General features: G+C 49.2%; 1 protein-coding gene across 2 annotated transcripts in view; it reads left to right on the top strand.

The window, feature by feature from the left end:
• The window catches only part of SLCO3A1 (solute carrier organic anion transporter family member 3A1), a 375,421-nt gene that overhangs the window by 211,951 nt on the left and 149,392 nt on the right, over positions 1-14,078 (top strand). The window lies entirely within an intron of this gene.

Below are 14,078 nucleotides of genomic sequence, written 5' to 3'. Positions count from 1 at the left end.
CACCCCTTACAGCCCGGGGAACTGAGGTTCAGTGGCTTGTCCACGGTCCAGGTTAAAGGGGCAGAACAGAACTAAGGATACAGGATAGGCTCCCAGGATGGACTGAAAATATGGGTTTTCAGGCTGGGCTGGTTAGTCCTGCAGGCAGGGAACAGCTCCAGAAAGAGCTGCCCACTAAACTCCCACACCAGAGCCGGCCACACAGGAGACCTTGAAAGTCCCTGGAGGCCCTTTGATGAATCTATATAAAGAAGTAAGACCAGCTCAGTAATGATGCCAATAAAACTCCCTCCGTGTCCATAGTGATGCAGAGGTAAACTCTGCCAGAGGGAAATGTCACTCTTTGCCTTTGCTCTTTCTCTTGCCAGAACCGTGTTAGGTAACAATCCCTGTTGTAAGGCCCGAAGGGATCTCAAAACCCAGATCTGTTTAAATATACAAACTTAAGTAAATATGCACACACAGAACTGTGAATTTTAAGAAGACTCTGTCAAGGGCAGTGATCTGCAGGAGAACTAGGAACCAGTCTGCTCACTGCCTGATTGCAGTTCCCGCCAGCACATGGCAGAGCCAGAGGGCTGGATTCTGCCAGCCCCCAGGAAGCTCACTCCAGGACAGCCTGGAATTACCACCAGAAGTGAGTTCTAACTCCCAGCGACCCCTCACTTGCAGAGGCGCATCCATCACTGAGAACCTGAGTGTCTGCTCATCCAAGGGCCCTTCCTCACCCACGAAAGCCTCCGGTCTGCTTCCTTCCTCCCTTCAGGGTTGGGGGTACAGCTTGCTGCTGTCAGCAGCGCCTTTGGGGTGTGGGGGCTGATGGTGGGAGAGGACGGGAGTTTCCAGTGATATCCCAGTTTGGGATCCTGGAGGCTGGTCCCCATGCTGAGCTCGTTGTCAGGGATGGATGCTCACGCAGGGCTTTGTTCCAGCTGTGGATTCCGCCAGGGACAGCCGAGGACTCTACTGAAACAGAGATCTCCTCGGGGGTAACTGGGCAGGGCCACGGCCCAGGCTGGGACCAGCACCACCAGGCGACTCTCCAACTGCAGAACCTTCCCCGGGCCATGTTGCAATTAGAGGAAGACGTCCATCTGTTTTCTGGATTCCTCCTGCGTGTCTGACAGTCCTAGCCAGCTGGGTTTCACGAAACCCCAAAAGGGTCTTGCCTGAAGCACATTTTTCTCTCATTTTTAAAGCTGGTCTGAGAGTTTGTTCTGGGAAATCTCATCTGTGCACTTCCTTTGCCAGCCTTTTGTTGAAGAAGGGCTGTTTAGTCTCTGAGAAACCTCCTGGGACTTTTTAATGCTTCTGTTCAAGTTTTTCTTCTCCTTTCCCTGAAAATTCCACTGCACCAAGAATTAAGAGGCTTCAACTCCTGAGGACTGTCCTTGCGTTGAGAAGATGACAGGCCTGTGTCCATCCCACCTGGGCAAAGGCACTAATTACCATTTTTAAATTGTATTTCTTTCTTTTTGGCTGTGCTGAGTCTTTGTTGCCGCGTGTGGGCTTTCTCTTGTCGTGGCGAGTTGCGGTGCTGGGGCGTCTCATTGCGGGGGCTTCTCTTACTGTGGACCATGGGTTCTGAGGGTGCAGGCTTCAGTAGTTCTGTTGCACAGGCTTAGTTGCCCCACAGCATGTGGGGTCTTTCCGGACCAGGGGTCAAACCCATGTCCCCTCATTGGCAGGCGAATTCTTAACCACTGGCTCACCAGGGAAGTCCCAGTGACATCATTAAGTAATCTAGCCTTCTCACTTACCTTAATAGGGAGCCATATGTCTCTGCAAAGCCAAAGTTTTTTTTTTCTAATTAAAAAAGTAACATTGCTTTAGTTACCACTCCCTGGTTCTAAGTACTAGCTTTGCTGATAAACAGTTACATAACTAGGAATTCACCTCCCTGACCTCATCTTCTCTCTGAAAGGGAGAAATCCGGCAGCATGTGAAATTTCCCCCAGCTCTTGTGGCTATGTGTAATCACAACTCTGCATCCTCTGCTGTGCCAGAAAGCCCCCAGATTTCATGGTGAAATGACAGTCTTCATTCACCAGAGCATTAAAACTTAGACAAGTCTAGGGGAGGCAGGCTGCGGCTGTTATGGTAACGTTTCTTGAAGACGTGTTCTCTGGTGGACCAACTCCAGCTATTTGTTCCTTTTTTCCAATAAATAGTGACTGAATGCCTTCTAGGGGCCACCCACTGTTCCCCAAAGTCAGTACCCAGGGAGCTTGTACTGTAGCAACACGCCCTGGATGCTTGATTGCGTCCTGTAAGCCTTGGGGCCTTGACCCTCTGTGACCTATCTGCTGCTTACAACCATCCTTTTTAAGATCCACAGACATTTTCACCCACCTGATGTTTTGGTGATCATGTCTATGCCAAATGATGTGTTTTATGGCCAAACTTTTTTTTTTTTCAGCCTGACTTTTTGCACTAAAATTCATGCATTATTCATTTGACCCTGCAAACAACTCATTTGTGAGTAGATAGAAACGCAGAGTCTCAGAGGCTGGTGCATGGTGACATTTTTAAGAAATGGTCAAGCTAGCTGGCCAACCCAGAGTTTTAAGAATTCTAAGTCCAGGCTTCTTTTGACTAAAATCTCAATAGTAAAGTCACGTGTTCACATGCAGGGAGTCAGTTTCTGGAATACTAGATCTAGACCCTGTTGCACAGGTCCTGTTTGCTGGCTTTGCCCCTCCACCCCGCTGCTGCTGCTGCTGCTGCTGCTACTAAGTCGCTTCAGTCGTGTCCGACTCTGTGCGACCCCATAGACAGCAGCCCACCAGGCTCTGTTGTCCCTGGGATTCTCCAGGCAAGAACACTGGAGTGGGTTGCCATTGCCTTCTCCATTGTGTGAAAGTGAAAGTGAAAGTGAAGTCGCTCAGTCGCGTCCGACTCGTAGCAGGCATCAGTCAAATCCCTAACAGATTTGAAGCTGCCCTGACAGTGCTCTGTCACCTGTTTGGAGTTGCCACAATCCCTGCCGTCATGTCACTTCATTCTCTTTTGGTGTGAAAATGACTGCAGGATCTCCAGCCTGAGACCTGGACTTCTCAGCAGCTCACAGTGCCTTGTTCCATCAGTTCATTCAGTTGCTAGAACATTGTCAGGCTCCTGGGACCTACTTATGCACAAGGCTTCCTTTCAGCTTTTGCTTTTGATTCCCCTCCCCCCACCACATCACTTTCCAGCATAGCAGCCTTGCGGTGAGTATTTCAGCAGTCTTTACTTCAACACCATCACCTGGGTCTGTGTTTAACTATAGGGTGCATGCTGTGAAGTTGCTTCAGTTGTATCCGACTCTTTGCGACCCCATAGACTTTAGCCCACCAGGTTCCTCGGTCCATGGGATTCTCCAAGAACGAACATTGGAGTGGCTTGCCATTTCTTCTCCAGGGGATCTTCCCAACCCGGGGATGGAGTGCTGGTCTCCTGCATTGGCAGGCAGATTCTTTACCACTAATGCCGCCTGAGAGGGCGGTCTGTCCTTAACCACTCGTGTCTTTCCTGGACCATTAGTGTCCCATGTGAAGAGAAAAGTAGTTAGCCTCACACATGCAGTAATGGGACCTGAAGGCGTCCTCTACTCACTGCAAAAATTACTTGGAGGTGGGTGTAAGTCTCCCATGAGGGTCAGACACAGCAAATTGCATTGCAGCTAGAGGACCTGTTCAGGTGCTGCTTTCTCTCTGCAAACAGGTAGAGCTGGGTGCATGTATGTGCTGCTTTCTCTCTCTGGTCCAGTGTCCTCTCTAAAGTGCAGATAAAGATCCCAATCTGAACAACCTCCCCTATTTTATCTCTCTGGTCGGGGTCCTCTCTAATATGCAGATAAAGATACCAGTCTGAACAGACTCCTCAGCTAGCCAGGAGAACATATATGAGCTACTGTGAATAAAAGTACTTGGCAAATGGGGAAGTTTTATACAAATGTGAGAGATCATTAGTCATCTTCTGTGAACAGAAAAAGTGATCTGTGGAAGAGGGCCTGGGGATGTAGAAGCTGGAAGGATGTTTGCAGTTTTGATACCCAACTTCACTGATACTAGTATTACATCTCCATACGCTGTAATCTTTGCCAAAATAATAATTATAGTCTCAAAAAAAAAAAAAAAAAAAGACAGTTTCTCATGAAAGCAAACAGGTCAACTATTCTTTGAATAGTTAGGTCCCATCCAGGTGTTGGTTATCCTGCTAGGCTGGTGGGTTTCGGTGACCTGATTTCTGATGGGTATTTGTAGTACCAGGAGGTATTCCAGGGTGAGAGGGCAAGTAAGCACATATCTGCATCAAGTTGCAAAGAGCAGAGTAGCGCCATAGGCAGGAAGTCCAGGGGTCAGTCAGTCTCCTAACCTAGAGGCCTCCTTCCTGCGATCTGGCCACGCAGTGGGTAACCAGGGTAGGACCGTGAACTGCAACCTGCCGTGGCCTAAGAGCAGTGCCCACAGTGACACTGGTGCCACCCTCCCCCCGAGACCCGCACGGTGTTCTGTTTGTGCAGTGATGTCTGACAAGGGCGCAGTGGTGCCTGGACAGCGCCGCCCACCCCCACCATTGCCTGTGTCGTGGCCTTAAGGAGGCCGGAGAGTAGGATAATTGCACTGATAATGGCAGGTGGGGGTGGGGAGAACAGCGTGGGCGTCAACCTGGAATCGCCGCCCTTTGGCTGTGGCTCTCAAGCATCGGTGTACATCAGAAGCATCTGGGGAAGCTATTTAAAAATCCCCATTTCCAGATCCCACTTTTATTTTTTAAATTTATTTTTTATTTACTTTTATTTATTTGGCCATGCCAAGTCTTAGTTGCAGCATGCGGGATCTTTAGTTGTGGCATGTGGGATCTAATTCCCCAACCAGGGATCCAGCCCGGGTCCCCTGCATTGGGACTGTGGAGTCTTAGCCACTGGACTGCCAGGGAGGTCCCCAGATCCCACTTTTAGAAGGTGAAATCAACTCAGTCTGGAGCACAGCCTGGGAATCTGCATTTTGAAAGACGGCAGAATTGATTCAGGTGCAACCCTAGACCTTCAGGTGTATGACCTGACTTGTCCCCACATGCTGTGGGGCCAGGACTCTGCTGGCCTGGGGACTGTCTGCTTTACTCTCGGCAACACCTATCCCATGGGGCCACAGGGAGCATCAGATTGAATGGGACATCCAACCTACAGAGGGACTTAGCAAATGTTCATGTTCGTTCTTTTTTCATAGCAACCCTGAACAAGAGAGAGAACTAGATTTATTTCAGCTAACCTCAGAGACATGGGGCTTCCCAGGTGGTGCTAGTGGTAAAGAACCTGCCTGCCAATGCAGGAGTTGTAACAGATGTGGGTTCAATCCCTGGGTCCAGAAGATCCCCTAGGGGAGGGCATGGCAACCCACTCCAGTATTCTTGCCTAGAGAATCCCATGGTCAGAGGAGCCTGGAGGGCTACAGTCCACGGGGTCACACAGAGTCGGACACGCACAGGAGGCATGACAGCCCTTGGTTCTCTGAGCCCGATCAGTGCCTGTGTCATACAGGTGAGCTGCCGTCACTCAGCAGGTGTTCATCCGAGGCAGCACCTTGCTCAGCAGGCATTGCGGGGCCGGGGAGCCAGACACAAATGATGTGGGGGAAATAGTTGCCAGCACCGTGGATCGGAGGTGAGACTGCAGCACTGGAGCTAAATCTTGTTTGCTAAATGGACAGAACTCAGGAAATCAGCTAAAATGCAGCAGAAGACTAAACCATGCAGATTCGGGGAAAGGAGAAAGCAGTGGCGGATTTCCTTGCTTCCGGGATGAACTGTGCCACAGTTTATTTTTTATTTTAAAAAAACTTTTGATTTTGTAATGGGGTATAGCCGATTAACAAGCAATGTTGTGATAATTTCCAGTGAACAGTGAAGGGACTCGGCCATACATATACATGTATCCGTTCTCCCCCAAATTCCCGTCTCATCCAGACTGCCACATAACATTGAGCAGAGTTCCCTGTGCTAGACAGTAGGTCCTTGTTGGTTATCCATTTTAAATGTAGCAGTTGACGCATATATTTTAAATGCAGGTGGAGACAGGTTTCTCCAAATGTATATGTATACATGGGATTAGAATCAGAGTTTCAGAATCTGAAGGGATCTCACACTCACCCAGAGGCAACCCCCAATCCTTTTTACACACGCCGAGTGTTAAAAGTCAGAACCTTAACATCCCATGGTGCTGCAGTGTCTTAGGTGCTAAAAGAGATGAAGAATTTGAAACATATAAACACAGAAGGTAATTGGAATGATGTTGAGATATTTAATTTTAATCTTTTAGAAAATCTATGGGCCATAGATTCCTAGCTAAGTGATGCTGAACACATTCTAATCATTTAATTGGAGGGTTGGCAGGCGGGAGTGGGGACGTTTATTAATTTAATAGCCATGAGGCTCAGCTTCAGGCTGAGCAGAGTTCCCACTGATCGGTGGGAGTGGGCGTCTCTCTCCACTGAGCCCCAGGGAGCTTGGGGTTCCTTTAGCGCTCCCTGGAGCTGTGCCTTGAGCCCCTCTCTCCTGCCAGTTGCAGGAGGACCCTCTGTATCCCATAAGAGTTGTGGGTTTGATCCCTGGGTCGGGAAGATTCCCTGGAGGAGGGAATGGTAACCCACTCCATTATTCTTGCCTGGAGAATCCCATGGACAGAGAATCCTGGTGGGCTACAGTCATAGGGTCACAAAGAGACATGACTGAAGCACCATAGCATGCATGTGTGCATGGTATCAAAACCATGCCAGGCAGAAGCTGTGCAAAACATCCTGGGATCATTTTGCCTGGCAAACCTAAACTTAATTTCAAAAGCAAGATGTTGAATATTGAAGACAGTAGTAGAAGATGACTTAAAGAATGGGATGTGACTGTTTTGCTGTGGTATCTGGAAAACGCTGTCTGGGGCATGCAGACGTCAGGCCAGTTCACACAAGGATAGACTCTAAGGTCATGAGTTGTTCGTGTGCCTGGGAACACTCATGAGCCTGGTGGTGAACACTCATGAGCCTGCTGGTAGGCACTGTGAGAGGCAGGAGGCACTTCCTGCTTCAAAAGAGCTCAGAAGGGAACCCCACGTTGCCTGTGCCCAGTGAGAGCACAGATTGCTGATCTTGGACTGGAGCCATGGGGGTCTGCAGGTGAGGGTCAGAGGAGGCCTCATAGAGAGGGTGCAACTTCAGCTGAGCCTTTGAAGGTGAATAGGAGTTCACCAGTCAGACAAGGGAGAAGGACAGATGTCCCTTGCCGTGGGGGTGGCATGTGCCAAGATGCAAAAGTGTAGGCTGATGAAAGAGCAATGCCCATCGAGAACCCAGCAAGCAGAGGACAAGGTCAGGGAGAATTGCAAAGTTGGTGTCATGTTGGTGGGGGGAGCATATCCACCCGAGGGGCTCAGGTGATCTTGGCCACATGAAGTCATCAGCAGGTTTTAAGATGCATGTTTTAGGAGGATGACTCAGGTGGCCACATAGTGATTAAAAGATAGGGGAGAGATTCTAGAAACAGGATGGCTAAGCAGAACGCTTCAGTCCTGGGTGAACTGTATGATTTCTTGTGACCTGCCTCTGTGCAGTCATCACAGCTGTGGCTGCCAGATCAGCTGAGTGTCATTGGCCCTGTTGTTTGGGCTAAGATGTTAGTCACTGGCCAAAGGGATGCATTGACTTTTCACAGATTCCAGTCAACCTGACTCTTTTCCTTGGAAAGAGCCAGCCTCCTGCACCTGGCAAGGCCTTAGCCCAAGGACCAGTGGTGGGAGGAAGAGCTTGGACTAGAAGAGCAGACCCATGGGATTATAGACATTCTTCATCTCCACAGTGCAGGCCATGAAAGCAAACAGATGCCAAACAGCTATCTCCTGACAAATATTCAGTATCCTTAACACATTCATTATGTGTTGGCAAGACTTGGCTTTGAGTCCAAACTCAGAAAGAAGCTTTTGATTCATTTGGTGGTGAGTAGACCCAAGGTTTTGGAAGATCAAAAGAACAAGGAGTAGAGTAAGATCCGTCCTTGGACCACCCAGTCCAATCCCCAGTGAAGAGCTTGTGCCACACACACATACACACATCCTCAGCTACCTTTTTGTTCAGTGATGCTCAGATTTGAACGTTTTTGGGTTAGTCTCTCAGTCATGTCCAACTCTTTGCAACCACATGGGCTGGAGCCTGTCAGGCTCCTCTGTCCATGAGATTTTCTCAGTCAAGTGTACTGGAGTGGGTTGGCATTCCCTTCTCCAGGGGATTGTCCAAACCCAGGTTTCAAACCTGGGTCTCCTACATGGCTGGCAGATTCTTTACTGTCTGAGCCACCAGGGAAGCTAAATTCACCAAATTTGTATGCCAGGTGGTAAATGGACTGTATACACGAAAGAACTGAGTTTCATCTGCAATCTTTTCCAATGTGAGGATCTCACCTGGTTCCCAGTTCGCTTTAGGATCTACCACCTTCCTGAGCATCTTCTCTGGTTATTTTCATGTACTGACAGTCACTTCTATACATTGTCTCTTGCACCAGGCATTTTCCATGCAGTAGCTCAGTCCTTCCCTGGAACTGGCAGAGGTCGAAATTATAACCCTGGTTCTGGGGATCAGTCTTGGGAAGCTGTGTAGGCAGCTTCCCTGTGTAGGAAGAGCAGCGTAGGCAGCTCTTGGCCTCCCTCCCCGTCTCTCCTCCTCTGTCTCTCAGTGGTGTTTGCCATCCCTGATGAGGGCCTTCTGCCTTCAGACACACTTCTATCACTTCTACCTCCCCTCTTGTTTGTATTTAAATTTTTTATTGAAGTATGGTTGAATTACAATGTTGTGTTAATTACTGCTGTACAGCAAAGTGATTCAGTTATACAGATACATACATTCTTTTTCATATTCTTTTCATTATGCTTTTTTTAAGCTGGCTTAAAACTCAACATTAACAAAACCAAGATCTTGGCATCCAGTCCCATTGTATGTATGTGCTAAGTCGCTTCAGTCGTGTCCGAGTTTTTGCTATCCCGCCTACCAGGCTCTTCTGTCCATGAGATTCTCCAGGCAAGAATACTGGAGTGGGTTGCCATGCCCATGTCCACGGGATCTTCCCAAGTCCCATCACTTTGTGGCAAATAGATGGAGGAAAAATAGAAAAAACAACAGACTTTATTTTCTTGGATTCCAAAATCACTGTGGACGGTGACTGCAGCCCTGAAATTAAAAGATGCTTGCTCCTTGGAAGAAAAGCTATGGCAAACCTAGACAGCTTATGAAAAAGCAGAGACGTTACTTTGCCAACAGAGGTCCGTCTAGTCAAAGCTATGGTTTTCCAGTAATCACGTACGGATGTGAGAGTTGGACCATAAAGAAGGCCAAGCGCCAAAGAATTGATGCTTTGAACTATGGTGCTGGAGAAGACTCATATTCTCTTCCTTACGGTTTATTGCGGGATATTGAATATATAGTTCCCTGTGCTATCCAGGAGGACCTTGTTGTTTATCCACTCTCTCTTTTAAAGGGAGCTTTTCTCTTGACTCAGCTGCTCCCTTCAGATTCAGCCTGGGTCTCTGTTCCCTTCCCAGCACCGTACCCAGTGGCTCCACGGCCCAGGGTACACATTCTTGGCCTCTTCGGGTGAGATTCAGCCCCACCTGTCAAAGGTGACACCCCGTCTCATCACCACCATCACCCTCCTCCAGGCCATGCTCTCCTCTCTTGGGCTCCAGGGGTGGGGCAGCCCACTTCCTTCCCGCATCGTGGACCTCTGCTCCCTTGCCCTCATCCTCCCCTCCCACCAGTCTTCCTCCTCCAACCCCCAAAGGATGAGGATGTGTCCTGGATCCCTGTCCCCACCTCTCCCAGAGCACATCCCTTCCCCTGACCAGATAAGCCCCGCTCCAGGAAGGCTCTGGACCGACCTGCAGATCCGTCTCCTCCTCGGTGGGTTTCTCAGCAGCGCGGCTGCGCGTGTACTCAGCCTCTCAGACCAGCAAAGGGGAGGCCCCTTGGCTGCTCCCTGCCCTTCCCTTCTTCCCAGAGCAGACGGGATGTCCTGCTGGATCTTCAGTCCCAGAGGCCTCCCAGCCCCAGATCTCCATCCTCTGCATCCCAGGGCCGTCAGAGGCTCCTCCTCTCCCTCTCTACCCCCAGGGCTTCAGGGCGTCCCAAACTCAGGGGCTGTGTCCACATTATATTGTAGATAATGTCTACATCGTGTCGTCCCCCTACTTGAGAATCTGCCACGGCTCCTCAGTCAGCGGTCGCATCCAGTACAGCCTGCCGGACGCTCCAGCTTCTTCCCAAACGGCCGCTCGGTCTGTCCAGTGAGATCTTTCTCCCCGGCTCCCAGCGGGCTCTTCAGCTGCATAAGGCAGGGCCCCAAGTGCCCAGCTGCACCCCCACACCGGCTCTGTCTTCCCTCTGCTCCGCCTTCCTCCGTGGCAGGAACCCCTTCTCTGCACCCATCTACCTCCTAGCCACTCACCAAGCGTTGCCTCCAACCCTGCTTCCTCTTGTTTCTAAAACTTAACAAGCAAAATGTACCAGCTCTTCCAGTTCATCCCGCATCCCTACCCCATGTCCCTTTCCTCCACACCTTCTCCAGCATTTATTTTTTGTAGATTTTTTGATGGTGGCCATTCTGATAGGTGTGAGGTGATACCTCATTGTAGTTTTGACCTGCATTTTTCTCATAATTAGTGACGCTGATTTGCTTCATTGCACAGCAGAAAGGAATACAACATTGTAAACCAACTATACCCCAATTTATAAAAATAAAAATTAAAAAAAAATCAGTTCTTAGAATAACACATACTCATTGTAAAATGTGTTTTAAAGTACAGAGAAGTATATAGGAGAGAAGAAAAAAACTTAAAATTTTACCACCCAGAAATTAAGATTATAATTTGCGTGTCATTTCCAAGATGAAATGCACAGGCATGTATAAAACTATAGGTTATTTTTGCATCATTGGTGTTGTGCTATTTGTACATTTTCTCTTTCTTTCTTATATTCAAGAACGTTCCCATCCTACTAATTCATCCTTAAACCGCAATTTTTAAAGCCATATAATAGCCCAGCACATGGATGTGCATTTGATTTATTTAGCCTGTCTCCCTCTGTAGGTCAGGTCCTGGCTTCCAGCTCTCCAGTTATGAATAACAAACATCCTTGTCCCCTGACTCGGGCCATTTGTTTCTGTGTCATATGATGTGGCAGTTTTTAATAAAACAGAGGCCAGTTGCATTTATTGAGCTACTACTGGATGCTAGCCTCTCTGCTGACTGCTTTTCCTTTCTTCCTCAAGCCTCACAGCCTCCTTGCAAAGCAGATATCCTCAGGGTCTCGGGTCACTTGACTTAAGTCACCCGCTTAGTTGGTGATGAGGTCCCATAATGGGTTCAGGCTCAGCCTTCGATCCCACACACAGCCCCCGTTGCTGCGCCCTGTGCAGTGATGTTCAGAATGCATAGCAGTGTGCATCTGAGGGCAGACGCTAAGCCTTAATGAAGGCAGTGGATGGCCTCATGGATTTTACCATCATTTCCCAGCCGGATTATAAAATGCTCTTAGATGTCTGATGCACACCTCTAGGCTTAATCCTCGACCTAATTAGAGCCAGCAGGGACTTTCTCATCTTATAAATGCAGACGCTGAGAGGCTTAACAGACATCTGCAGTGTCAGGGTGTCAGCTCTATTGAATAGTCTTATGATAGACACGTGAAAAGTGATCTTTAAAGAGTCATTGTCTTTATTATGTAGACTTAGCTTTCCTGTGCTCATGTATTAGAATCTGTAGCTATAGAGATGTGTGAAAGAAGCTGTCTTGTCCAATGCAGCATAGACCATGGCCACTGAACCATATTAGCATTGGAGAGTCGGTGCTGAGCCTTGCAATTCCTCAGCTGCATATGTGTTGATTCCAGGTAGAACAGAGTCACAAGAAGAGTATGACCCCAGCCTAGAATTTTATTTCCCTAATTGTCAAGAATGTTCCCATCCCACTAATTCATCTTTAAACAGCATTTTTTAAAGCCATAAAATAGCCCATCTTATGGATGTGAAGTTGATTTATGTAGCTCATCTCCTGCTGTAGGTCAGGTCCTGGCTTCTAGCTCTCCAGTATTAGAAATAACAGGTTTTGTTTGTTTGGTTTAGTTTTTTTGCTGTACGCAGTCTTTGTTGTGGCATGCAGGGTCTTCAGTGGGAGCATGCAGGATCTAGTTCCCTGACCAGGGATCAAACCCAAGTCCCCTGCATGGGGAACGTGGAGTCTTAGCCACCACATCACCAGGGAAGTAGAAGTCCCATCATTTCCCACAGTATTAAAATCTGATTTTCAGTTGCCCATTTGCTGGGGGTTTGCAACCTACTCTAGTACTCTTATCTGGAAAATCCCATGGACAGAGGAGCCTGGTAGGCTTCAGTCCATAGGGTCGCAAAGAGTCGGACATGACTGAGCAACTTCACTTCACTTCTTTCCTTTAGGCAAGTGGTTCTGACACTGTCAGTCACCTGGAGGCCTGATGCTGGCAGGGCCCCTTTCCCTTCTGATTCTGTAGGGCTAAGGTGGGGCCTGATCGTTTGCATTTTGGACAAGCTCCCAGGGCGATGTTGTTGCAGCTGGTTGGGGACCACACTTTAAAAACCACACTCATAGGCCTTTAAAAAGATATTGGAGGGCTGGCCATGCAATTAATTAAGGCATCGTTATCCTTTCTGTTTAAGATGGCAAAACCCACATGATTCAAGTCATTCACTCCATGCACCACTTGAAATCCACAGTGCTTTCGGCTTTCTGCTCAGCCTCAGGGCCTCCTGCTTCACTGTCAGCCCCACCCCATGCCCGAATCCACCCCAAGTCTGGCAGTGTGACAGACACCACATCTGAGCAGCTGGTGGGGGGTGAACTCACCTTGACGCCCAGAGACTGGGATCTTGAGAGCTGGGGTGGGCTCCACAAGACAGAAGTGTGCTGGCTGAATGACAGGGCCCACGGCTACCCACGTGTGCCCCTAAGGGACCCCCGCCATTCACCTGTGGAAAGCCTTTGACTGCCAGCTTGCCAGCCTCGGACCCTCTCTTCTTACAGAAACTGCTTCCCTGATCTCTCCCTAAGTGGAATCTGAGGTCTCTCTGAACTGCTGCAAGCCTCCCCAGAACCCCCGTATCTAACCCCCCAGTACCCACTGTTTCAGTGTTGTCTGGAGCTGCTTCTGCCATCCTGCTCCTCCATCAGCCCCAGGAACAGGCAGCCAGTTGTGATGGAGTCAAGTTTGCCTCACCCCATTTGACTCTGAAACAGGACTGCACCCTGCCTCTTCTCCTGGGGAAGTCCCAGAAGCCCCCCAGTCCCGGTGCCCCCCTCCCACTCATTTCCCTTTTTCTGTCCATCCTTGTGAAGTGGCCCAAGTACTCATGGCCAAAACCACCTGGAGTACAATTATCTTTTCTCCTTTCACCCCAATACCTAAAAACACCCACTTTGGACCTTCCCGGTGGTCCAGTGGTTAAGACATCACACTTCAGTGCAGGGGCACGGGTTGGATCCCTGGTTGGGGAACTAAGATCCCAAATGCCACATGGCGTGGCCCCAAAATAAAACCACCACCCACTTCCCCAGCGATGCTGACTTCCCTGTGGCCCTAAGTGTGCATCTACCCAGTAGGAAAATGATGAGACCTTCCACGTAGAGCTGGAGCATCTAAGGGTCTTTGAAAGAACAGCCCCGGACATAGCTGAACTCGTGTGAGATGCTCAGGTCCCGTGGGCTGAGACTGATGAGAGGTGGAGGCCAGGCTTGTGCCCTGCCCTCACCCCCCACCCCCCACCGGATGGCCTGGCTCCCCTGTTGGCCGCAAACACTCTTGGTGGGTTCCATGTGCCACCTCCCAGCACTGTCTCTCCTCATTTTCAAGCCAAAGACATGAGCAAGTAAGCGTGAAGTCCTCACCTCTAGGTGCTCATTATCTGGTCGCCATGGCTTCTCCCAGAGAAAGGAGAATCCTGAGCAGAGCACAGCTCAGGGCACTTTCTTTCCCCTCAAGAAAGGGAGGAGAGTGGTGGGGGAAGAGGAGGTGGGAAGGATCGGAGGGACAGAGTGG

The sequence above is a fragment of the Bos indicus genome, chromosome 21, assembly GCF_029378745.1.
Source record: "Bos indicus isolate NIAB-ARS_2022 breed Sahiwal x Tharparkar chromosome 21, NIAB-ARS_B.indTharparkar_mat_pri_1.0, whole genome shotgun sequence".
NCBI lineage: Eukaryota > Metazoa > Chordata > Mammalia > Artiodactyla > Bovidae > Bos > Bos indicus.
Note: the sequence above shows the minus strand (reverse complement) of the source record. Positions and strands in the feature narration are given on the sequence as shown.